Consider the following 12,249-nt stretch of genomic DNA (forward strand, 5'->3'; position numbering starts at 1 on the left):
GACTAGTGCCCACTGTTTGCCATAAGCCGCTCTACATGCTTGAAATATCCTCACTCATGAAATTCTCTCAACAACCTTATGAGGTAAATAGTCCCAGAGAGGTAAAAGAATTTGTCCAAGGTCAAACAGCTGGTAATGATGGAACTGGGCTCGAACCCAAAGAGTCTCCCGATGAGTCTGTGATCCTTTTACAACTGTCGCTGCCATCTGTAGTCTATACATATGTATTCACTGGCTGAAATACATTGTGGATCCCATCCACCCTTTTGTGTCTTTTAACGGTTCAGGAAAGCTATCAAGGCTTCTGCCTGCCTTCAGTTCTTTCTGTGTCATCAGGGACTTAACCATTTAAAGGCTAGGAAGTGAAAATGCTCTCTGACTCTTAGTTTCTTTATCTGTAAAAAGGAATTTGTTGGGAAGACTAATAAAAGCATATGTGAAAATGCATGATGCACAGTGAGTGTGCAATGAATACCTGATTAAAATTTCATTGTAAGTGGAAGAGAGATTATACTTAAGCAGTTGTAACAGAAATCTGATGCCTTTCCTTCATTACCTCTGTGGGTTTTCGTTTTCAGGCTTCTAGTGACCGGGTTCTCACCTGAGAAATGCTGTTTTCTTTAATCTTTTCCTTCAGGGTCCAGCATGCTGGACTTGGAAACACGTCCATCCTGGAACTTCCGTGAGCATCTTGAGAGTAGGATCTAGGCTGTGGCTGAATAGGGAAAAGTCACAGCTTTAATATCGGACTCGTATGTTTTTTAATGTTTATTTATTTTTGAGAGAGAGAGAGAGAGTGAGCACAAGCAGGGGAGGGGCAGAGTGCGAGAGAGAGAGGGAGACATAACCCAAAGCAGGCTCCAGGCTCCAAGCTGTCAGCTCTGATCCCGATGCAGGGGCTGAAACTCACAAACTGTGAGGTCATGACCTGCAGCGAAATCAGATGCTTAACTGACTGAGCCACCCAGATGCCCTTTGGAATCTTTTTAAAGTAAGTTTGTCTCCATTCTCAAAATGTGTTGTCTTGTTCCTGGTCCATTAAATGTCTTGGAAACCCACAGGAGGAAAGTACATACTAAAGATGCAACTAAGATTGTGTCTATTCCAGGACTGAGATACTTGTCTGAGGGTCCTTTCTGGCTTAACACACTTCCCTGACCTGAGCGCCTCCAAAGGGAGCCCCGTTTCTGAAGTCTTGGAAAACACCGTTCATTTACTCATAACAATCAGGACACTTAGTCTCAATGAATTTTTTCAGAGACAAGAAATCCAAGCTTTCAAGAGAGTTTCCCCTCCTGCCCTCCCCCCCATCCCGGGGCAAGAAGCGAGTACAGGAAACGGAGGGCCTTCCACACCAAACTCTCACATAGATGCCTTCACTGGGGTGGTTGTGACAAGAGGTGGCAGTGGTTGGGATGTGGGGGAGATGGAACACCAGGAAAGCAGTGGTGAGCTTAGATTTGTTCCAGAGACAGAACCCACATGCCGTGGTACTGAATTAGATGTGGACAAAGAAAGGAGGGATCAAGAATGACTCCTGGAATTTAGACAACCTTAGTCTTGTGCAAAATGGTGTTGGGTCCATGTTATTTATTCATCAAGAGTGGTTGGCGATGAGAAAGTTTGAAAATAGGTGTCAGGAAGACTAGCTAAATAATTACGGTACCTCTGGAGATGGAATGCTGTGGGACCATGACAAAATAATAAAAGAGCTCCAAAGAAGAACATCGAGTATAGATAGCTGGGTTAAAAAGCATGTAACATCACATATGGTATGCTACCATTTGCATAAAATAAAGGGGGGGGAGAATATTTATAGTCCCATCTGCTTACACATGCAGAAAATATCTCTGGTGGGATATACCAAGAAACTGGTAGCTTCGGGAAGGGAACCAGGTGGGTGGGGCAGGGGGGAGGCTTGTTGTACGCCATTTTGTACTTTCTGAATTTTGAGTCATTGACTATATTACTTTATGAATTTTCATGGGACTGTATCCCTTTATTGGCTTTCTATTGCTGCTATAGAAAATTACCACAAATGCAGTGGTTTAAAACAATGCAAATTTATGATCTCATAGCTCTGGAGGTTAGAGGATTGACCTGGGTCTCACCGAGTTCAAATAAAGGTGTCAGCAGGGCTACACTCCTCTCTGGATGCTCTAGAGGAAAATCTGTTTCCTTGCCTTTTCCAGCTTCTAGAGGCTGCCACATCCCTTGGGTTGTGGCCCCTTCCTCCATCTTCAAAGCCAGCAAAGTTGCATGTCTCTGGCCCTTCTTCCATAGTCTCATCCCCCTCTGACTACAGCCAAGAAGAGTTATCTTTTAAGCACTCATGCGATTAGATCTAGCCCCCTCATCCCCAGGTAATCTAGGATAATCTCCTCATCTTAAAGTCCTTGATTTCATCCAGTGTGCAAAGTCCCTTTAGCCATGTGATTAACATAGTCACAGATTCAAGGGATTGGAATGCGGACATCCTTGGGGGCCACTATTCTGCCTACCCCAATTACCTATTCAAAAAAGTTTTTAATGCAAAAAAAATAATAATGACTCCTAAACTTTTGGTATGAGCTATTGGTGGGAAGGGATAATGGTGTTCTTTACTGAGCACAGGATCAGGGGGGCAGACACAGGTTGGGGGAGGTGGAGAATCAAGGTCTGTTTTGAACAGATTCTTTTGAGATACCAGTAGACTTTCCAGGGGTGATATCAGACTGACACTTGAGTTTGTGGGTCTTGTGCTCTCATAAGAATGGTTGAGCCTGAAGATATAAATGTGGGAGACACCAACATACAGAAAGTGGTTAAAACCTTGAAACTGGCTGAGAACACTCAGGGAGAGGATGGGGATGGAGAGGAGCAGAAACCCCAGGACTGTGGTCTGAAGCCCGTAGGTAGGTGGAGGAGGAAGAATGAGCAAAAGAAGCCAAAAAGGAACCTGGGGGGGGGATGTGGGAAAACCATGTTACCTCCTCCTGGAGATCCCTCAGCCACCCAGATCGAAAGAGCCACCGCCTCGCTCCGTTTTTCTCCATCACACTCCCTTGCCCACTTTGCAAGGATGAGTGCAATCTGTGATTCTCTTTTTTTGTGTGTTTACTGCCTGTGTCCCCACTATGTTGTGAGCTCCCTGAGAGCAGAGCTCTGGTGGTCTGGATCATTGTTGTGTCCCCAGCACCTAGCCCAGTGCCTGGCTCAGAGTAGGCATTTAAGTATTTGTTAAATGAATGAGTGAAGGAAAACAAACTTAACCCTTCTACCCCCAATCCATAAATAATGAAGTCAAAGAAGAAAACGGCACAGGTCTTTTGATCCTCCAGTGACCATGTCCCATAGGTAAGTTTCCACAGGAGTTGTCTACAGAGTGTGCTTTTAAAAGCACCAGGAAAACACATCTATTCCCTGGTGTCACCATTGTTCACTTATCTCCTAGAGTGAGGCATCACCCTCTTAGCATAGTGCCTTGCCCCTAGTAAGCTCTCAATGGATCTTAATAAGCTGTTCTTGTTATTTGGGCTTTTAAAAATGCAAACAACCCTGGGAAAGACGGCCACGGAGGCATGAACTCCTTAGTAGTATGAATTCGTTTCTCAGCCAGAATAGTTAAAGAAGGACTTTAGGGTGGGCGGGGTGCAGATGCACAAAGGGAGAAAGTGTTCCAACAAAAATGCTAGGGAATCTACAGCAAATCTCAGTTTGTGGTTTTGCTGAGGCCCACACCTGCACGGCATGAGGATTGCTCTGCCAGCCGCATCAGCCACTGGCTTCTCATTTCGGGGGGTGTGAGGCTCCCTCTGAGCCCAGCCAGGCAGTGGAGGAAATGAAGAGACTCTCAAGGGAGGGGCGAAGGAGAGAGGATGGGGTAGGGTGGAGAGCAGCCACCCCGAGAGCAGCTGCCTCTGCAAGACGGCGGGCTCCTCCCGCTGCTGGAGCTGCTCCTCCAGGAGTCAGGTAAGTGGTTCCGTGGGCGCTGCGAGTTCGCTTTCAGTTCCTCTCCTATTTGTCTGGAATCCGGGAGCATCTGCTATAGAGTGGGCACTCTGTGGCTTAAAGGGATTAGAGCAAGGCACCCCCACCTTTCCTTAAACTGTACACACATCTTCAATCCCTAAATCGGAGCACAAGCTGACAACTATGTGTGCAGATAATGGAGAGGAGTCATGTCCTTGTGGCTGGAGTCTGGCTAAAGGCTTATAGGAAAAGGACTGAGCTGCAGATTAGTGCTTTATGATGAGCAGTTTGGGAACCGGCAGGCAAATGTGTATTGTTGGGACTGTATATGTCCATCTGTCCTAGATTCCAAACTAGACAGTGAGGACATGAGGGCAGGAGCCATGCTCTAGTCTAGACTTTTTGGTCCCCCAAACCCTGCACAGTGGTTGGTACATGGGGATTTGTCTACACCTGCCTGGTCCAATACGGTGAATACCTGAAATGTGGCTAGTCCAAGTTGAGATGCGTCGTGGCTATAAAATGCATACTGACCTCGAGGACTTGATAGGAAATGAGAACAAAAAATATCTCAATAGTTTTTACATCAGTATAGGTTGAAATAATCATTTTTTGGGTGTATCGGGTTAAATAAGAAAAAAAAATATTTTTAATGTTTATGTATTTTTGAGAGAGAGAAAGACTGAGAGATGGAGAGACAGAGAGACAGAGATAGAATCCGAAGCAGGCTCCAGGCTCTGAGCTGTTAGCACAGAGCCCGACATGGGGCTCGAACTCACGAACCGCGAGATCGTGACCTGAGCCAAAGTCAGATGCTTAATTGACTGAGCCACCCAGGAGCCCCAAATAAAATATATTATTAAGATTAATGTCATCTGTTTCTTTTTGCTTTTTAAAATGTGGCTACTACAACATTTTGAATTACACGTGCAGCTTGCATTACATTTCTCTTGGACATCTCTGGTCTGGACTACCCTGACCTTTGCTCGACCCCTTCCCTCTCTCTTCAGCTCTCTGATCAGACTATAGAGGTGCCTTCACCTGGGAAACCTCTGGGCATATAAACAAAGGCCTCAGACTCTTTTATTGGCCAGAGTAAGATCTCCTGTGTATTTTATATTTGTTGAATCAAGGTTTACACCTTAGCAAGTGTGCTGCTCATACAATGTAACCTATAACCATACCCTTCGTTCTAAGGTAAAGGAATTCAGATTACAGCAAGTAGGAGGGGGACTAACTTTTATTAAGCACCAGCCTCACAAATGTTTTCTCCTTTAAATTTATTTTCATGCCAGCTCTGCGAGGTAGGCATTATTTACTTTCTCAGACAAAAGAAACTGAGGCTCAGAGGGCTCCGATAACTTGGCCAAGATCACCTGCCTAGTGAGAGGCACGGGGTCAGGACTTGAAAACTGATGTGCCTGGTTCAGAAGGCAAGTTTTCCCCCGACGACTGGCATGTGGCTTCATTTTTGCATATTTGAAATAGAGCCTAAGGGGTTCCCCACGTATCTGGAGGCTTCTATTTTGTCTGCACAGGAAAGGAGCTCATTAGGGAGATGCGGGGTTTCTTTTTTATCACTGATTTTCTAGATCGTGCAAGGAACAAGTCCAGGGCTGGTTCTCAGAACACCTGGGGACATTCTCGTCCTAGCGTGGCCCCAACACAACTAAGTGACCTAGGATACGTGGCTTCCAACTCTGGAAACAAAGAGGACCTTTACCGGTTGTGATTCCAAACCTGCTGTCTGGGAAAACAAACTGAGGCCCCTCTTGTTGCTTAATCCCTAACGGGTTATGCCTAAAGTTGAGGACTTTTTTTTCTAAATCGATAATTTTTTTCTTTTTTAACACTCTGTGAATCTGTTGGTTCCTTATGTCAAGATTTCTGTTGAGTGTGATGAAAACGAAATTCCAGATAAGGGAATCCACGTTGTGTGGGTGGGCAGGAAACCTCAAGTTCATTTTCAAGGATTAGGGGGCTTTTGAGGACTGCCCATGTGGTTAGTATTTTCCAGAGCTGTTTCATACATACCGCTGCACGTCTTGGAAATTTCGATCTGGTATCATTGCTCTAATGACTAGAAATCCTCGTTATCTATTTAGCAGATGGGAGAAGCATGCCAAGTCTCTCCATAAGCCTGCTTATTAATCCTCTCTGAAAAGCCGGTTTGTAAGAGTGACATCAAAGCGGGGACGCCCCAGGAGTGCTCTTTTTAGGACTCTGACAGCCTGTCCCCTTGCTGAGTCTGAATGTAAAGAGCAAGCTGTAGCTCTGATTACTTGACAGGCCATCAGGCTCCCTAAGCATTCCCCGTCCCCAGCTCAGACCCAACTCAAGCCTCTTTATCCAATGCGTGCTGATTGCTGCGGACAAGGCCTACGAAGATGAATTTTCCGGATGAGTTGCCATTTCTTGTTCCTGATCTCTGGAGGGTAAATCTAAGTGGCCTACAGTAGTTAGTTCTTCTAAACAGATTTCAGGGTGAATAGTGATTTGTATCTATCCAACTTGGCACAGCCATAAATTAATTCACCGTCAGATTTTGAGGCCCTGATGTTAAAAGAAATGGGTCAGGGAATGTACCCCTAATCTAAATCCCTTTGAAACTTTGTTTTGGGCTCAAACTTTGTTCTGGGTTTTGTGAGGGGGGTGGGGGGAAGGGACAGACAGAACCGTTAGTAAGGTTTTGAAAACCTGCTTCTCCTTTGTTGTTATTAATTCCTTCATGAATTGAATTTTATGAGATCATGGTCTGTATGATACTGAGCATTTGGCATTATTTTAAAGTTGTGTATCTATCTATACACACGCTTTGTAACCCTCTTGCTCGGCCCTTTTTACTGAATTCTGTCCTGTCTCATTTCCCTGACATTTCCGGCAATCAGTTCTGTCAACTACTTATCTGAAAATACACTTATTTTATTTTCCTGTTTGAGGAATATTATCACCCGTTATGGAACGTTTTTTATTGAAGGGGCGGCTGGGTGGCTCAGTCGGTTAAGTGTCTGACTTTGGCTCAGGTCATGATCTCGCAGTTCTTGGGTTCGAGCCCCAAGTCAGGCTCTGAGCTGTCGGCACAGAGCCTGGAGCCTGCTTTGGATTCTCTCCCTCTCTCTCTGCCCCTCCCCTGCTCACACTCTGTCTCTGTCTCAGAAATAAATAAACATTTACAAAAAAAATTTTTTTAAAGAATTTTTTTTTAATTTTTTTAACGTTTATTTATTTTTGAGACAGAGAGAGACAGAGCATGAACAGGGGAGGAGCAGAGAGAGAGGGAGACACAGAATCCGAAACAGGTTCCAGGCTCTGAGCTGTCAGCACAGAGCCCGACGCGGGGCTCGAACTCACGGACCGCGAGATCGTGACCTGAGCCGAAGTCGGACGCTTAACCGACCGAGCCACCCAGGCACCCCGAGAATGTTTTTTATTGAAATGTAGTTGACATACAGTTATGTTAGCTTCAGGTATGCAACATAATGATTCAACAATTCTACACATTACTCGGTGCTCACCGTGATGATGATGGAGTCACCACCTGTCAGCAAAGAGCACTGTTATAATCTCATTGACTTATTTCTTGTGCTTCACTTCTAATCTTTTGCAACTGGGAGTTCATACATCTATTTCACCCATCCCTCAACCCCCTCCCCTTTGGCAACCACCAATTTGTTCTCTGTATTTAAGAGTCTGTTGTGTGGTTTGTTTTTTTTTTTGCCTCTTTTTTCTCTGATCATTTGTTTCCTTTCTTAAATTCCACATATGAGTGAAATCATATGGAATTTGTCTCTCTCTGACTTATTTCACTTACCGTTATACTCTCTGAGTCCATTTGTGTTGTTGAAAATGGCAAGATCTCATTTCTCATGGTTGAGTAATATTCCATTGTATGTATATACCACATCTTCTTTATCCATTCGTCTATAGATTGATACTTGGGTTGTTTCCATAACTTCGCTATTGTAAATGCTGCAATAAACATAGGGGTGCGTGTATCTTTTTGATACATTGTTTTCATTTTCTTTGGACAAATACTCAGTACTGGAATTACTGAGTCGTATGATATTTATATTTTTAATTTTTTTGAGAAAGCTCCATACTGTCTTCCACAGTGGCTGTACCACTTTGCATTTCCATCAACAGTGCAAGTGGGTTCTCTTTTCTCTACATCCTCACCGACACTTGCTTTTTCTTGTCTGTCAGATTCTAGCCATTCTGACAGGTTTAAAGTGATATCTCGTTGTGGTTTTGATTTGCATTTCCCTCATGATTAGCGACATTAGGCATCTTTTCATGTGTCTGTTGGCAACCTGTATGTTTTCTGTGGAAAAATGTCTGTTCAGATCCTCTGCCCATTTTCAATCAGATTGTTTTCTTTCTTTCTGCTGCTGTTGAGTTGTAGAAATTCTTTATATATTCTGGATATTAACTCCTTATCAGATACGTCATTTACAAATACCTTCTCCTATTCAGTAGCTTGTCTTTTTGTTTTGTCGATGGTTTCCTCTGGTGTGTGAAAGCTTTTAATTTTGGTGTAGTTCCAATAATCTATTTTTGCCTTTGTTTCCTTTGCCTAAAGAGACATATCTAGAAAAATGACTCTACAGCTGATGTCAAAGAAATTATTGCCTGAGTTCTCCTCTAGAAGTTTCATGGTTTCGGGTCTTACATTTAGGTCTTTAATCCACTTTGAATTTATTTTTGTGTGTGGTGTAAGAAAGTGGTCCAGTTTCATTCTTTTGCATGTTGCTGTCCAGTTTTCCCAACACCATTTGTTGAAGAGACTTCCCCATTGTAGAGTCTTACCTCCTTTGTCTTAAATTAATTGACCATACAAGATTGGTTTATTTCTCGACTCTGCATTCTCTTCCACTGTCTGTTTTTGTGCCGGTACCACACTGTTTTGATTATTACAGCTTTGTGGTACCTCTTGAAGTTTGGGATTGTGATGCCTCCAGCTCCATTCTTCTTTCTCAAGATTGCTTTGGCTATTTGGGGTTTTGAAAAACTGTTTTCTTTTCTTTTTAAAAAACTGTTTCTTTTCTTTTAAAAAAACCTGTTTTCTTTTCTTTTACATTTATTTATTTTTGAGAGACAGAGAGCATGAGTAGGGGAGGGAGAGGGGCAGAGGGAGAAGGAGACACAGAATCCGAAGCAGGTTCTCACGAACCATGAGATCATGACCTGAGCCAAAGTTGGATGCTTAACCCACTGAGGAACCCAGGCCCCCCTTGAAAAACTGTTTCTTAAGTGTGCTTATTAGCAGCAAGTTCCTGTGGTTCAATGCATTCCGTGACGACTAGCTAATCGAGGACCCTCGCTCAAAACTGTGTAGCTGTAAATAAAAGGAGGGAAACATTTCATATGAACAGAAGCCATATTAAGTTACTTCTGGAAAACAAGCTGTTTTGAAGTTCTTTCAATATGTCAACGACGGAAATCGTCAAGATATATGCTACTTTCAAATTAATTTTTTTCTGTGAAAATCCATACGAAAAGAAACCGTAGGGTAACCTAAACTTGCAGGCCGCAGCTTTGATGGGAAGAAAAAGATAATGATGTTGTTTTGCTTCGCTAAGGCTTGTTATCTTTATCCCCCTAAAAGACCACAACCTTCAGAAACAGGGGCTCCATCTGAAAAAACGACCACAACAGAAAAAGCCTTACTGTTAATACTATTAATACGGCTGTGAGGACATGTCATTATTCCAGGGAACAGTGTGGCACTTTCAGAAACTGCGAAGGGAAATTTCTGTGTCCTTTTAACTGGGTCGAGGAGAGTCTTTCAAGGCAGGGAGCGCACAGTAGGCACTCAACAGACTGAATAAACAGGATGTGGTGAGGAGCCCTTTGCTGACTTGCCATTCTCTGGCCTCTCGCCGCCTCCTAAAGCTGTTGGAAGGGTTCTGCATCCTCTAAAACACAGAAGGGAGTGTGGCACACTCAAGTCCATTCGGTGGTAAAGGGCTAAGTGACATCCTTGTTTAGATGCAAGTCTGGCCCTGGGGTACCCTGCAGGGGAGGGAGAGGAGAGAGGGAAGGGGGAGGAATGGATGGAGGGAGCACAGTTCTGGTGAGGGCAGTGGTGGGTACTTTCCCTGCAGCTGACTGTGCTCCAGGGGTGCGGTTGGAAGGCTTCAGGGGGACAGGGTCGGATGCTCCCCCTGCCTCTGGGTAGTCCAGCAAGCCCTTTCTACTAGCGGCACAAATAGAAAAAGACCCAAGAAAACTGGCTGGCCGCGGGTCAGGCTGGAGGGTGGGGGATGGGAGGGTCTGGGAGTCCTTGCTCCAGGCAGCAGTCTTCCTGAGCCTCCAGCCTTGCTCTCCTGGCTCCCTCCTTCACAGGGTCCTTCTTCCATTATGACAAATATTTAACATCTACCCTGTGGGCGGCTTTGAATTTCAAAATGAGCCAAATATAAAGTGGCTCCAATGAAGCTCGGGTGCCGGGCGCGCCAGATTAGGGTGACATTTACTGAAATGCGTTTTAAAATAGAACCCCAGGAACGTGGAGATAGTCTAACCCTTGCTCATCACGTATCAAAATAGATTCATGGCAAAATAAAACAAAGCAACACAAAAACCAACCCAGGGTCATTGCCAAGCTGCTTCCCTGACCTACATTAAAAATAGGCGTTACTAGAAAGAGGTCAGAGCGGCAAGATAAGTTCTGGGCTTTCTCAATGGCGAGAAGGAGAGATGCTCTGTAAACAGAAGGGAAACTCAGGGGTTGTGAAAAGAAGTTTTACTGTCATGAGAACTTTTTTGTTTTCCCCTCTAGGATTCACAGGCGAATTCAATCATGGCCAGGCTGCCTTTGGCAGATCCCTTAGCCTCTGAACACTTCTTTTTTTTAAAGTTTATTTATGTATTTTGAAAGAGAGAGAGAGAGAAAATGAATATGAGCAGGGGAGGGGCAGAGAGAGAGGGAGAGAGAGAGAATCTCAAGCAGGCTCTGGGGATTGAACTCACAAATCCCGAGATCATGACCTGAGCTGAAACCAAGAGTCTGTCGCTTAACCAGCTGAGTCCCCCAGGTGCCCGTCTGAACATTTCTTTTTAAAAACTATCTGCCCTTTCCAGCCCTTCTGTGACGTCAGAACTGACCTCTTAGGGCTCTTCACTTGGGCCACTCAGCTCGCTCTCCTTATGTCACGTGTCTCCTTTCTTTGAGAACCACTTCCCGTCCTGTCATCTTCAGCTTGACTCAGCGCGGGGTGGGGGGCAGCTCTCTCTCCACCCTGCCCTCGCTTATCCTCTCTTTCCTCTCCTCTCCTCCTTCTCTTTCTATGTTCCCTGCAGAAAACTTAGGAAACATGGAGAAGTAAGCAAGAAGAATGCTCACCAGGAATCTCACCACTGAGATCATTATTACTAGCACTGGGGTCTTTACCTTTCCATGGCGTGGATGCAGAAAGAGGGACACGATATGTTGCTCAGTGGGGAAAAAAGAACACACAATGTGCACGTGTACAGGCACATGCGGGTCCTGCGTATTTATTTTAGTGGAGGATATTTGACATTCTGCTGTGTTACCTGCCTTTTACTGACCTGACAATAGGGTGTAAACATGTGCCCTGTCAATAAATTTGTTTCTATACATCACTTTAATGGTTTAATCTCATTCCACTTTATGGATGTCCCACAATTTATGCAACGATCCACCATTTCTCCATATTAAAGGTGTTTCTCATCTGCTGCTTTTGTAAATGACTCAGCAGTCATTGTCTTACAGCCAAATGTTGGCATACTGTTAAAAAACAAACTTCAGGGGCACCTGGGTGGCTCTTGATTTTGAGCACCCGACTCCTGATTTTGGGTCATGTCATGGTCCCAGGGTCGTGGGATGGAGCGACAAGCCAGCCTCCCCACCCCGTACTGAGCAAGGAGACTGCTTAAGAGTCTCTCTCTCTCTCTCTCTCTCTCTCCCCTGCTCCTCCCCAGCTCGTACACAAGCACGTACACACATGTTCTCTCTCTCTTAAATAAATAAATAAATTCAATTAGGTAAATCTGAAGATCTAATTAGCTTTATTAAATGATTCATAAATTAGGCAGCATCCCAACCAGCAAGCAGAGGGAAGCTCCGAAGGGCTACAGAAAGGGAAGGGTATTTTTTTTAATTTAATTTAATTTAATTTAATTAATTAATTAATTAATTTATTTTATTATATGAAATTTCTTGTCAAATTAGTTTCCATACAACACCCAGTGCTCATCCCAAAAGGTGCCCTCCTCAATACCCATCACCCACCCTCCCCTCCCTCCCACCTCCCATCAACCCTCAGTTTGTTCTCA

Source organism: Panthera uncia, chromosome F1 (genome assembly GCF_023721935.1).
Source record: "Panthera uncia isolate 11264 chromosome F1, Puncia_PCG_1.0, whole genome shotgun sequence".
In the NCBI taxonomy this organism is placed as follows: Eukaryota; Metazoa; Chordata; class Mammalia; order Carnivora; family Felidae; genus Panthera; species Panthera uncia.